We start from the raw sequence: 13,694 nt of genomic DNA on the forward strand, positions 1-13,694 counted from the left end.
GCTTATCCTTACGCTTTTTTGGCAGGAGTAACGACACTCTCCAAACCAGCAGACTGGTGGCTCATCGCCTGCGGCCCCCCTCTACAGAACACAGGTTTGTGGTATCATTCGGGCAGCCCTTGTGGCATTTGGGGCATCAGGCAAAAAGCAGGCCTGTATCGAGGGAACGTAGTTCGATGCAAGAATTTTTCACAGAGTATGTACACCTGTGACTGGAGGACGTGGCCATCAAAGCAAACGTGCAGGGGACACCCAAAGCAAATAGACGTATGCAACGTGCATCCCACAAACAGGATGAGCACATTTACAGAAAAATGCCCTGGCTGAAACAGATTGTGGTCGAATTGTTTTAGGTTCACAGAATCACTCACTGAAAGCACAATGCTGGAGTACCAATGCTTGAAGTGAGGCTAGCCCACCAACATCTACTGGTGGGCTTCTAGTTTAATTAAGGAATTAGCAAAATCCTCTGTATGAACAATCAGCAAAACCAAGCCTCCTCGTTTCCTTATGAGGCTTAGATTCAGATGCAGATTAGTCCTTATTTGCAGAGGCAGTAACGGAACCACAACCACATAGGGTTGCTACCGGCTACACATTTGGACATGACCGTTAAGTCCTAATAGTTTGTTTTCTAGTAGCTTTGGAGAACATGACTGACTTGTTTACAGTGGGTAATACTCATGTGCTGCTGAAATCGACTGCATTTCATGCGCATGCCACAGAAATTAGAGAAAGCTGTTCACCTCGCTCGTTTCAGGAGTTTTATCTCACAGACTTGCCGTAGTCAGGGCGCATGGAGACCCGGGCTCCCGTCTGAGCTCTGGAACTGCTTGTTGGATGGAAGGTGTGAGGTCCTCCCACCTCCCAGATGTTATGGGTCTGGTGGCCTGAAGGAAGACTCAGTGGTCCATCTGTTCAGCTAAGGTATGGACTTCACATTCTCAAAGGTTCCTTACAATTCAAATGGCCCTTCCCAGAAAATGCATTGTAACCACTTGTGCACATACAAGCTTTGTGGCCCAAAAGAACATTTGCCTCGTGTATTGGTGTCCTGTTTCTGCTACAAGAAATCACCACAAACTTAGTGGTGATTACAAGTCTGAAATAGGTCTCACTGGCCTAAGATGAAGGTATCGGCAGGGCTACGTTCCTAGTGGAGAGTCCTTTGCCTTTTCTAGCTTCTCCTGATTCGTGGCCTGTTCCCCTGTCTTCAAATGTCTGGATGCTGACTCTTCTGCGTCCCTCATTGACGTTTAAAGAACCCTGACAATTATACCGGGTGCACCCGGACCACCTTTTATCAGGGGGCATATGTGCCGAACACTAGCTATCCGGCATCCCCATGACCTCATAAGATTGACAGGATGTATTTTTTTTGGTCATTTTATAGATGAGACTAACGCTCAGAGCCAGAAGTGCTTTTATAAAGTAAGGTCACTGCAACAAATACTGTGTACTGTGACCCAGACCTGTGCAGCTAGTTTTTACTTGGAAACAAAAATGCGTCAAACAAAAAAAAAAAAAAAAAAAAATGCGTCAAACAGTGGCCTCCTTCAAGGAGTGCCTGGCCTAGAGGGAAAACAGTTCAGTTGCGGGCGGATTCCCATGCAGGGTGCCGCCTGCACTCACAAAGGCAGATGCCCGGGCTTTAGGGCCAGGATAGGGGGGTCAAGCAGAACTTCTTGGGAATGCTGTCAGAACTGAATCTTGAAAGGTAAGTACGAGCTCGGTCACATCTGTCTTCAGGGAAATGTACATTCAAACTACAGTGAGATACTATCCCGCACCCATGTATTGGCAAAACTTTTAAAAGTCTGACAGTCCCCAGTGTTGAAAAGGTTGTGGGCCGATAGGAATTCTCAGGCAGTGTTTCTACTCTCAGGTATATAGATGCCTCTGAGAAATGAGAACTTCTAGGTGCTAAAAGACACGTACAAGAATATTCACAGCAGCATTATCTCTAATGCCCCCCGCCCCCAAACTTGAAACACCTCAAATACCCATCTACAGCAGAGCAGATGACTCTCATAAGCATGCTGATTGCAAGAAGCCAGATACTCTTCCAGTCACGTAAGTTCAAAGCCAGACCAACGTCTTGTTTGGGTGCGTCTGCATGGTGAAACAAAGAGAAGCAAAGAAATTGTCAACGTAGAAGGGAACAGTATGAACAGCAGCATCTGGTCCTTAAACGTGGTGCAGTATGTACAGAACCCAAAGAAAATTGGTGTTCCCGGATTGTAAAGTGCACGGGACCAAGAGAAGATGACAGAGAGGTAGACAGGGGCTGGTCAAGAAACTCCCTTGGGGCCATGTTGAAGAACTGCTATTTTCTTCTCTAGGCTATAGGAGCCACTGAAGGAGTCCACTGGGGCGGGGGAAGGGTGTGATAAAATGTGAGCCGCTCTCACAGCCAGTGGAGAGTGGGTTGTACGGTGACGAGACTGGGGACAGGCCAGTTTGAGGCTCTCGTGCTTGACCAGACGTGGGCTGGTTGGGAAGAAGAGGTGAGGTTTTGGTTAGGGGAATGGGGTGGCAAGTGGTAGCATTTCCAGAAACAGGGACTGTCCGAGCGGAGGAGCAAATGGGGGGCAGTGCTGAGGCCTGTCTGGGGCGGGCGCCCAGGACGTGGAGGAGTATGAGGGACCGGGGCTCACAAAAGGAGTCGGACAGAAACACAGATTTGGGGACAAAATCATGGAATGGATGCCCATCGCCTGTGCAAGCGAGTGAAGAAAATGACGAGCCCCAGCTCCAGATTTTAAGGGGCAGGCTGAGGAAGAGGGGACCCAGCACGAAATGGAGGGTAGGAGAAAAGAGAATTTCAAAGAGCAGGTGCTTACTGTGACAGGGCCGGTGAGTTCAGAATGAAGGCACGTCCGGTCAGTTTGGACAGCAGACAGCCCCGTTCCCCTATGACAGTGAGTTAACAGTCGCTGGCCCAGCTCCTGGCATCCAGTTTGAGAAACTCTGACTCTGGCGCCAGGCTGAGGTGCTGTGGCTCGTGTGGTAGCAGGGTAATGGCTCCCCAAAGATGTCTACGTCCTAATCTCCAGACCTGGGCATCTGCGAGGTGCCGCAGCAAAGGGGAATTACGGTGGCAGCTAGAATTAAGGGTGCCACTTAGATGGCCTGGAGATGGAGCTATCATCCTGGATTATCGAGGTGGGCCCAGTGTGATCACAAGCGTCCTTAAAAGTGGAAGAGGGCACACCTGGCCATTGCTGGCTTTGAACATGGAGGAAGGGGCCATGAGCCAAGGAATGTCGTGGCCTCCAGAAGCGGGAAAAGGCAAGGGAACAGATTCTCCCCCAGAGCCTCCGGAAGGGACACAGCCATACTGACGCGTTGATTTTAGTCCAGTGAGACCTGTGTCAGACTCCTGACCCCCGGAACTGTATGAGAATAAATGCATGCTGGCTAAGCCTATAAATAAATCTGTGTTCGTTTGTCATAGCACCAGGAGGAAACTAATACAAGGAAGACAGAGAATTTGAACGGGGTGGGGGTACCGTGCCTGATTAATTCCATTTTCTTAATATCAGAGGACTGGAAGCAAACTCAAAACGGCCCAGAGCAGAGCGGGGGGAAGAAGATGAAAACGTTGCCGAGAAGTGTGGGCTCTGTGCTATGTAGCCCGAATGTATTTCACCGCCCGAGTTCAAAAGTCTCAGGCACCAGTCTTGTGGCGCCCCCAGGTGCTTGACAGAAGGAAATGCAACACTCCCTAGAAGAACGCCTCTAAGAATTCTCACAAGTCATTTTCCAAAGAAAATGAGCAGTTCACATTAAAAATGGCAGAGATAGAAAGCCCTCAGTGAAAACCAACTTCACCAGCACACCGCTGGATGCAGGTTATAAAATTACCAGGGATGTTATCTTTAAAGAAATAAAATCTAAGTGACCATGGGTTTGGCAATGAGGGTTTAGAGACAACACCAAAAGCCCAACCCATGAAAGAAAAAACTTGACATGATGGACCACGTTAGAGTTAAAAAAAAAAAACCTCCGCTCTGTGAAACACACCGTTAAGAGAATGAGAAGACGAGGCACGCAGTGGAAGAAAATATTTGCAAGAGACACCTGATGAAGGACGGTTATCCAAAATATGCAAAGAACTCTTAAAAGTCAACAATAAAACAAAGCGCCCAATTAAAAAGTGGGCAAAAGATGTGAACAGAACACCAAGGAAGACAGGAGGCAGCAACTAAGCACTGAAATAACACATCACTCATCATGCAGTCAGCTTCCTGTGGAACACCTTGCTGTTGTACTGATGGAGACTTTGGACGAGAGGATGCTTAAAATACTGACCTCGACACCTGTAGGAGCGGTCCCTGATACAGGGTCTTGTAGGGGGAATTCAGTCAAGTGCGATGTGGGTCGTGAGCCTCTGCGCCACTTTGCAAGCGATTTCTCTCAGCTTCGAATCCACCTCTGTGCTAATGGAGGTGGGCTGTGTAAATACTTCTCCTTTACCAACTGGTGCGATGCTAATTCTTGTCAGTAGAGGGTGCTGGAGAGTTGCTGGGAGAGAAGGGGGTTGCCCTTCCCTTTCTGGTAGCCTCGCTTGCTAGCCTCCTGCGAAGCAAGGCTTCGTCCACGGCTTGGCTCCTGCGCGTGTAGTATCTTCTGAACTGGCTCCTGCGTGTATTAAGCATGTCCTTTATTGTCTGTATTCTGATGCTTTGCTGTCTGGTGCCTTGTCCACCCTGGAGGGACCGCCCCGTTCAGGGTTAGCCAATTCCTAGAGACAGTAAATAACTGTTCTGCAAACACGCTTTACAAACGTAAACCAACCAATCCAGAGCCCTTATCCCCAACCACCTCCTTTGTCCAAAGACTTTCACATTCCAGGCTACTGTGCCCCTGCCGCAATCACCCCAGGGCCAGGTACCAGGCAGCTAGGGAGAGCCCCAATGCCCCAGAGCTGGCCGAAATTACTCAAACTAGTCAATCCTAAGCCTGTTTGCCCTGCCTTACACATCTGTTCCCTTACAAACCACAATAAAGGCTCTTGCCCACAGTCCCCCCCCCGCCCCCCTCCCCCCACCTTGTGACCGACCCTGGTATCGTGTGGCCTCCAGTGGTGAGACATGGCCTCTCCGCTTGGGATCTCTGAATATAAGAAACTGTCGTTCAGGAGCCATCATGTCTTTACTTCCTAGTCAAACTCTCAAACTCCAATCCCCTTAGCACCTCTCCCCGTTAAACTTTCCCTGTTCAAGTGGCAGTGTGGTTTCAGTCTCCGGATTGGACCATGTCTGGTACAGTCTACTAGCTCCCATAATCATTTTTAACCACCTTTTCTTCAGGGAATGTTTGAGAGGGGGAGTTGTGGTTTTTCTTGGTGCTTTGCAATGGAGACCAAGCACCTGTCTCCAGAATGCCATACAAAGCCCAAAGGAGCTGAACAAAGGTGTCGAACTTCCTGGGCGCCCATCTCCTGAATTAGAAACATTCCAAAACCACTTGTGCATCGTCAGAAGGATGATTTGCATCTCTGCCACAGACAATTAACTGAAGGAAGGCTGTTTATACATCCTATCTTCCTAATGAGCCAGCATCCTGTGTCCTAGAACTGAGTTTGAACGGTTTAGAAGATTATTACCACCACGAGAAAAAAAATAACTTCACAGGGAATCTGCAGGTTTATGTTTTACTGTTTACTGCCCAATATCCACAATTGTTTAAAAAGAGAATTTCAGGAAATTTATAAGTATATGACGAAGATGAAAAAAAAAAGCGAGCTCATCAGGGAAATGAGAAAACAAAAGGAAGAATTTAAGCTTCAAGATCTTATACACTTACCAGAGGCATGACACGTATTTGTTTCTAAAGTTTTCAGAATAAATAAATAAATAAATAAATCCATGTTTTCAGCAAAGCACAGATGTCACGATTCATTTTATAATTCACAGTGTCCCTCAGTTGAAAATTAAATCAGCTGTTCCAAGAACAACTGTTCGTGGTACTGAAACCAGGGGTCTTGTGACTCTTTAATCCAATCCACTGGATTTCCTCAAGTTCCATTTTGTCCCAGTTGAAAACCAGTAATCTTACGTATGGCCACAAAGCCTAGGGCAATGGCAGGCACATATTAAGCACTCGATAATGTTTAAGAGAATGAATGTACAAATGTCTAGCTATTTCTACTAAAGACACAAATGCTGCCACGACAAAGTTCTTGTAAAGTGATAACTCCGCGGCAATGGCAAGACATTCAGAGGGACCTTGGGATTTGAACGCACTTGTTCCCCCCACTACCCTGTGAACACCTGTCCTAGGTCAGGCAGGGCTTTGAGGGCACGTGAAGAAGAGCTCTGAGGAGAGGGGGATGGGGACAGAGCTGACTGAGGACACGTGGCGGTAGGGACATGCGGGCGTGCGTCACCTTGTAGGCACGGTGGCTACCAGTCCTGAGGGCAATCCCCCAGAGAAGGGGGTGTTTGGGAGCCCCGACCGCTCGGGACGTGTGGGCAAAGCCAACAAGGTAAATCTGCTCAGGCCTCAACATTGTCCACGTGAACATTAAGAGTGCTTCATCTAAGAAAAAAAAAAACCACCAAACGACTACTTCATCTACCCTGACAAGTGAGAGACAAGGTTTTATAGTTGTCGTTAAATAGTAATAGCTTATGTCTGCATCATGCTCACAGTTAGGTACCAACCACTAGCCTAAGTGCTTTACATATATTAAAATTCATGTAACTGCCACCGTAGGGCTAGGGCTAGCCGTGTTAACAGTGGTAGTAGGAGTGGCAGCAGCAGTAGCATCAGCTTTTGCAGCAGAGGAAACTGAGCACCGAGAAGTCACTTCCCCAACGTTAGCCAGGGTCCTGTGAAAGCAGAACATGGTAGAATGTCTTTCTCGTCCCTAAACAAACATATCTCTATTCATCAATGTTTACCGTCTAGAAATTTTCAGCCCCTGATTGCACCAGGCCAATTACCCATGCCATTTCACGGTTGGGAAAGGAAATGGTTCATCCCTGTACGATATCTGATATTTTAGCTTGTATTTGAATATGGATAACTTACCATTCAAAAGATTCGTAACACTCACACGGAGTGTTAAAACCCACTGAAGGCCTTGCGAAGGCCATCCGGCTTCGCTTCCCGGCCCCCCTGCTCTGCACTCTGCCCCGGGACTGGGAAGCCCCGCTGCCCGCAGCCTAACTGTGCCCGCGCCTGGCTGCCATAGGTGGCAAAGAGATCGCATGCTTTTCTTCCCACTTGGTTGAGCCTTATGGGGTACTGTTCAATGGAAACAAGTCCTCCAAACTCTGCACAATGACTAGGTCAACGGAAGACCTAACATTTGCTCTAGAAGCTGGAAGGTGATGCATAAAGTCCCTACTTGGCAACCATATGTTGCTTCCCTGGCAGTGGCGGGTGGGGAGGGGGGGTGCGGGGGGGGCAGGGCCCTTGTGTGCTTTGGTTTTGGTTTAGGTGGTTTTTTGTTTTTTGTTTTATGCTACTGGTGCATGCAATTCAAAAGTCTGGGACTAACTGGTTTGAACTCAGTGTCTCCCTTTCTTCCCCCCGAGTGATGGTTCATTATATGTATCAATTTGGGCCACAGGGTGTCCAGATATCTACTTAAATGTTATTTCTGAATGCGTCTGTGAGGGTGTTTCTGGAAGAGATTAGCATTTGAATGGCCAGACTCAGTAAGGAAGATGGCTCCCCCCCACTGTGGGTGGGCACCGCCAATCCCTGGCCGGCCTGAATAGAACAAAAAGGCTGAGCAAGACTGAACTCCTCCTGCCTGACCTTTGAGCCGAGACATACATCTTCTGGTTCTCAGGCCTTTGCAGGACAGCACCGGCTTTTCCAGGGTCTCCAGCTTGCAGATGGCAGATCTGGGACTTCTCAGCCTCCAGAATCGTGTGACCCAATTCCTCATAATAAATCTCATTATACAGAGACAGAGACAGAGACGGAGACAGACTCTGTTTCTCTGCAGAAACCTAATACACCCTGCAGCCAGTTCTTACCCCTCACCTCCAGCTCCAATTGTCCCCTGAGAGTGTGCTCATCAATTCCATACCAAGTCCACATTGCTGAGTCCAGGGGACACTCCTCTGCCCCATCTTACCAGTGTCTCAGCACGACTTGACACTCTGGATCATGCCTTCCTACTTAAAACTATACTCTTTTCGCCCCCTGGACCCCTCTACCCCGGTTCTTTTCCTTGTCTCTGAAGATGACTTTCTCTCTCCCTCTGGGTTCCATGATAATCTCATCTGCTTGACCTTGCCCTATTCCTGACTGCTTAAATGTGGCTGCCTTAGGCGGGGTTTGATGAAAGTGTTTACTGACTGAGGCAGAAAGGATGTCTCTGAGACATGCTTAGCCGGTTGAAGCCAGTGGAGTCTCCAGAGTTTTCAGAGTGTGGAGTCTCTGGATGACAGTTTATATGGAGACGAGCACCTGACATAAGACATTTCATGTCAATATCAAAGACCGATGATGGGTGGTGGAGATGATGGGGCACAGGGTCAAAACCTCCTAAGCCACCCTTCAGCCCTTCCCATAATTTTAAACCTAACGCTGAGACCTTCTGGATAAACCTGAAGGCAAAATAATCTGTGGCATTTTCTAATGCAGCTAATGGAGGCACAGGAATTATGTGTGTGTGTGTGTGTGTGACACACACATACACACACACACATATATATACACATATACACACATATATGTGTATATATATATATATATATATATATATATAATTTATTGTCAACTTAGCTAACATACAGTGTATATATAGTGTGCTCTTGGTTTTGGAGATAGATTTGCATGATTCATCACTTACATACAACACCCACTGCTCATCCCAACAAGTGGAGGCACAGGAATTAGTACCTGCACTCATTTAACTGTACTTATTTGAAGCGTCATTGAAAATTGCAACATCACAAAAGGACCTTCAGACACTGCGATGGCTCATTTTATGTGTCAACTTGGGGAGGCCGTAGTACAGAGGTATCTAGTCAAACACTAACCTAGGTATTTCTGTGAAAGTATTTTGTACATGTGATTAACATTTAAAGCAGCAGGCTCTCAGTAAAGCAGATTGCCCTCCATAACGTGGGTGGGCCTCATCCAATCAGTTGAAGGTCTTAAGAGCAAAGACTGAGGCCCCTCAAAAAGGAAGGAACTCTGCCCCAGACTCTGACTTCAGACTCAGCACTGCTACATCAATGTTTGCAGGAATTTCCAGCCTGCTGGCCTTGCCTTGCAAACTCCAGACTTGCTCACGACTGCACGAGTCCATTCTTTAAACTAAATTTCCCTCTGTCTCTCTCTCTTTCTATCTGTACACACAGACACGTTCTATTCTGTTTCTCTGGAGAACCCTGACCTAGTATCCCTTGTAGGTATTCTGGTCCCCCTAATATGTCCATGCCTTGATCCTTGAACCTCTGAATATGTTATGTTACATGATAAAGGGGGGAATTTGCAGATATAATTAAGGTTACAGACTTTAAGACAGGGAGAGTGCCCTGGATCAGTCAGGTGGGTCCTATTTAATCACATGAGTCCTTAAAAGCAGAGCACTTTCTCTGGCTAGCGGCAGAAGAGATGCTTCAGGAGGGGAGGTCAGAGAGATCAAAGCTTGACCCACCACTGCTGGGCGGGGGGCACATGGAAAGCCAGCAAGGAATGAGGACCCCAGTCGCACAAGCACATGGAACTGAATTTGGCTAGCAACCTGCAGAGCCTCCAGAAGGGCCCCCAGTCCTGCTAATACGTTGATTTCAACCTTGTGATACTGTAAGTAGAGGACCCATCTGAGCCCACTGGGACTTCTGACCTACAGAAGCTTTGAGAAAATAGATGTGTGTGGTTTAAGCTGCTAAGCTTATGGTAATTTATTGTGGCAGCAATAGAAAATGAACCCAGTGCTTCATACTGTGCAACAACACAGAATAACTAATTACTGTGTTGGGGAAAGCCTGGAAACATGCATATAGACAAGGCAACATTTTTAAACACAGCTACATGGTGATTCTGGAATGAGTGGGGTTAATTAAGGACTTGTTACAAACCTGGACCCAATGCAGCAATGTTTTGCTAGGACACACAGAACTTAAGTCCGTCTGTCACCACATTCACCAGGAATTGCTTTTGGGCTAAACAGCACAATAATAGACCCCAAAACGAACACCACGAACTGAACACACTCCTGGGGCTGAAGCCACACACAGCACCATACTTTGCCTCTACTGTTGCCTGCAAAGACCGGACCAAAACCTTACTCTTTAGCGTTGACATGAGGATCCCTCCAAACAATGGGACCATTTCTCTGCGGTGGCACTCATGTGTAGCTCCAAAAAAGATGACATTTGCTTCTTCCTAGCAAGATGATGCTTTTGAGAAAGTCGTTTGATAAAGAATCCTCAGGTCCACTTTCGTTGGCTTGATTCCTTTTCCAGAAATGAGAGTGGTGGCCTCATTCACAGTTACCGAATCATGGAGCTGAAGATTACATTTCAAAGAGTTTCTCTGTTTTCAAACTTTATGAAAAGGTACCATCTTCTTTATTACCTCTCTCTCCTGAGCTCTGGACGCCTGTGACCAACTGGACATCTCCACTTGGATAACCCGTAGGTACCTTGCAAGGCTGCATGCATCATTGTGCACATGTGTACAAGGGGGTCACCTCTAAGGGGGACCATTCACAGTGGAAGTCTCATAGATCTCTAGGTCTGTTATGGCCCTTTCTTGGCACATGGCACTCAGAGGTTGAGCTTCGACGACATCGGCATATTGTGACCATTTTATGGCAAACAGCAGCCCAGTGTTGGAGGAGGGGGTCTCTTGTTCTGATGCACACCAGAGCTCTGTAAGGGCTGGGGATCAGGGTACGGCACACTTGACATGTCCAAAATGAACTTGTCCTCCTCACCCATCTCTCCCAACTCCTTGTCACCCCACGTTCCTTGTCTCAGTGACCGCTATCGTGGTCTATCTGTTCGAAAACTTGGTGCCAGTCTTGACCCCTCTCTTAACCTCTTCCTCTCTCTCTTCTTCACGCCCAGCATCCCATCAGTCACTGTGTCCTGTCTGATGTCAGGCCCTCATGCATCAGCTTCTGAAAGGATCTTCCCACAGCCCCTCCTGCCCCTCCAGTCCATCCTCCGTCGTGCAACCTCGGCCATGCTTCCAAAGTGTAACTATGGTCAGTTCACCCTTCTGCAGGATCCTGCTGTGGCTTCTTGTCACCTCTAACAGGGTATCTCCAAGTGTGAGATAGACAGGCCATCGGTATCAGACTTACTCGAGGTGCTTTATCAAATGTGGACTCTCAGCATCCCCTTCCCTGCCAAGCTCCTGGATTTGCAGATTCTCTGCAGGGGGGCTCATGCATCTGTATATTAGTGGATGTCCCAGGTTATTTTTATGCATGCAATTTTTGAAAACTGTGCAACTGGCAGCACAAAGGCACTTTGATTTCCCCCAGGTGAGCACCAGCGTGGGCCTGACAATTCACTCCTCCCCTTGCCTCCCACCGCACAGGTGGGCACCTGTTCCCCGACAGTGATCCCTGGGAAGGCCCGATGGTTCAACCCAATAATTGAGTAGGCCCCGATGGGGGCCTTGTGGGGCAGAGGAGGGAGGGCCACGTGTATGCTGGGAGGCAATTCTCCATGGCCATGTCAGGTTTCTGCGTGACCCGGTCCTCTGGGTGAGTGCTCCACAGGAAAGGAATCCCAAATTCAAGGCCGGTGATATAAGGAGATATTGCAAGACAGTAAAGCTTAGAGACATCGCCGTCCCCAGAGCCAGTTCAGAGTGGTACAGGGAACAGGCCGCCCCTCCCCCCTCCCCAGAGATTTATTGCATTCCAGGATAACGAGGAATTGCTCTCTTGGAAGAGAGAATGGTGCACCCCATTACATGTGCAGGTACCATCTGGCCCCCTGTTGGTCAAAAGAGACTACGGGGCTGGCCACCTTCAAGAGGAGGGGAGTAGACCCCACCTCTTGATGTGGAGATCAGGGCTGGGCGAATCCATCCAGGATGTTGCCCTGGCTGCTGCTTTTGCCGCAAATGATAAACTGCCTTTATTTATTTATTTATTTTTTTAATTAATTAATTAATTAATTTATTTATTTTTGGGACAGAGAGAGACAGAGCATGAACGGGGGAGGGGCAGAGAGAGAGGGAGACACAGAATCGGAAACAGGCTCCAGGCTCCGAGCCATCAGCCCAGAGCCTGACGCGGGGCTCGAACTCACGGACCGCGAGATCATGACCTGGCTGAAGTCGGACGCTTAACCGACTGCGCCACCCAGGCGCCCCAAACTGCCTTTAGTTTTGACCCAGAGACCTCACGTTTTCTGTCAGATTGTCAGTGGAGTAGCAGGCTACATTTCGAGTTTGCTACTAGCAGTAAACCTCAGACCCTCCACAGCTGCGGACCTCAGAGTGTGTAGCACCTTCCTCAGAGGGCAGCAACAGTTTGGGCATGGATCCCCAGCTGAGTGCGGAAGGAGGCTGCCAGGGGTGGGAGGTGGCTACTTTTCTGGGCCCCACATCAAGAGCAGTGTTTGGGCGCTCTATTGTTGTACACACACACACACACACACACACACACACACACACACACACCTCAAAACCTAGTGGCTTAAAATACCAAGTTATTTCTCAGAACTCTGTGGTTCAACGGAATGAGTCTCCAGCTTCACCTGGTGTTGGCCGAATCATCGGGATGGCTAGAAGGCCTGAAATGGCCTCAGTCACATGGCCGCCAGCTCGTGCTGGCCGCTGGCTGGGAGCCTTGGTTCTTTTCCATGTGGACCTTTCTGTACGGCTGGTTGGGTTTCCTCATGGCGTGGCCGCTGAGTTCCAAGAAAGAGTATTCCCAGCATCCAAGGCAGAAGTTGCAGATCCCTTAGGTCCAATCCTTGGAAGTTACTACATAGCACCCCACCCTGCTGCCATATTTTGTCGGCCAAAAGAGGTTATGGGTCCTGTCCACATTCAAAGGGAGGGGACATAGATTCTACCTGTTGACATAGAAGTGGCAAGGTCACATTGCAGAGGAGCATGCAGAATGGGGGATATTATTGCAGCTGCCTTTGGAGGCACATTCTACCACAGATGGACCACATAACCACAGATGAACCACATAATAGTATTTCTCCAAGTGCTCTGAGCCCTGCCTGTACCGGAATCCAGCACAAAGCACAAACTTCTTAGGCTCCATGTCTTGGCCCTATTGGCCTCTAGTTGACCTTCTCACTTGCCTTGTCTGACTTTATGCTCCAGCAAATTTCAGTAATTTCTTAGAGTTCACTTGCACATAATATGCTGTTTAAACAGCTCCACACCTTTGTCCATAATTGTTCTTTATGCCTACAACGACTTGACTTTTTCAACTGATCGAAGGCTTACTCATCCTTTAAGATTCAGCTTTGCGTACACTTTTCTAGGAAGCAGTCCTAACCCCTCTCCTCCTATAGCCCTGTGGGCTTGCCACCGTCATTGCTCTCACCAACAGGGAGTCACTTGACTGAACTTCTTAGGCAGTAATATGTCTGATTGCTTCTCTGTGCCCTAAGTCCTATGTTTGCTTCACTGAATTCTAGGTGGAATAGTGTCACAGTGAATTCCTCAATGGCCTAATCCTACTTGAAGCTTATGGTACTTAAAATACGTTTTTAAAATAAAATAAATAA

Source organism: Neofelis nebulosa, chromosome X (genome assembly GCF_028018385.1).
Source record: "Neofelis nebulosa isolate mNeoNeb1 chromosome X, mNeoNeb1.pri, whole genome shotgun sequence".
NCBI classification, from domain to species: Eukaryota; Metazoa; Chordata; class Mammalia; order Carnivora; family Felidae; genus Neofelis; species Neofelis nebulosa.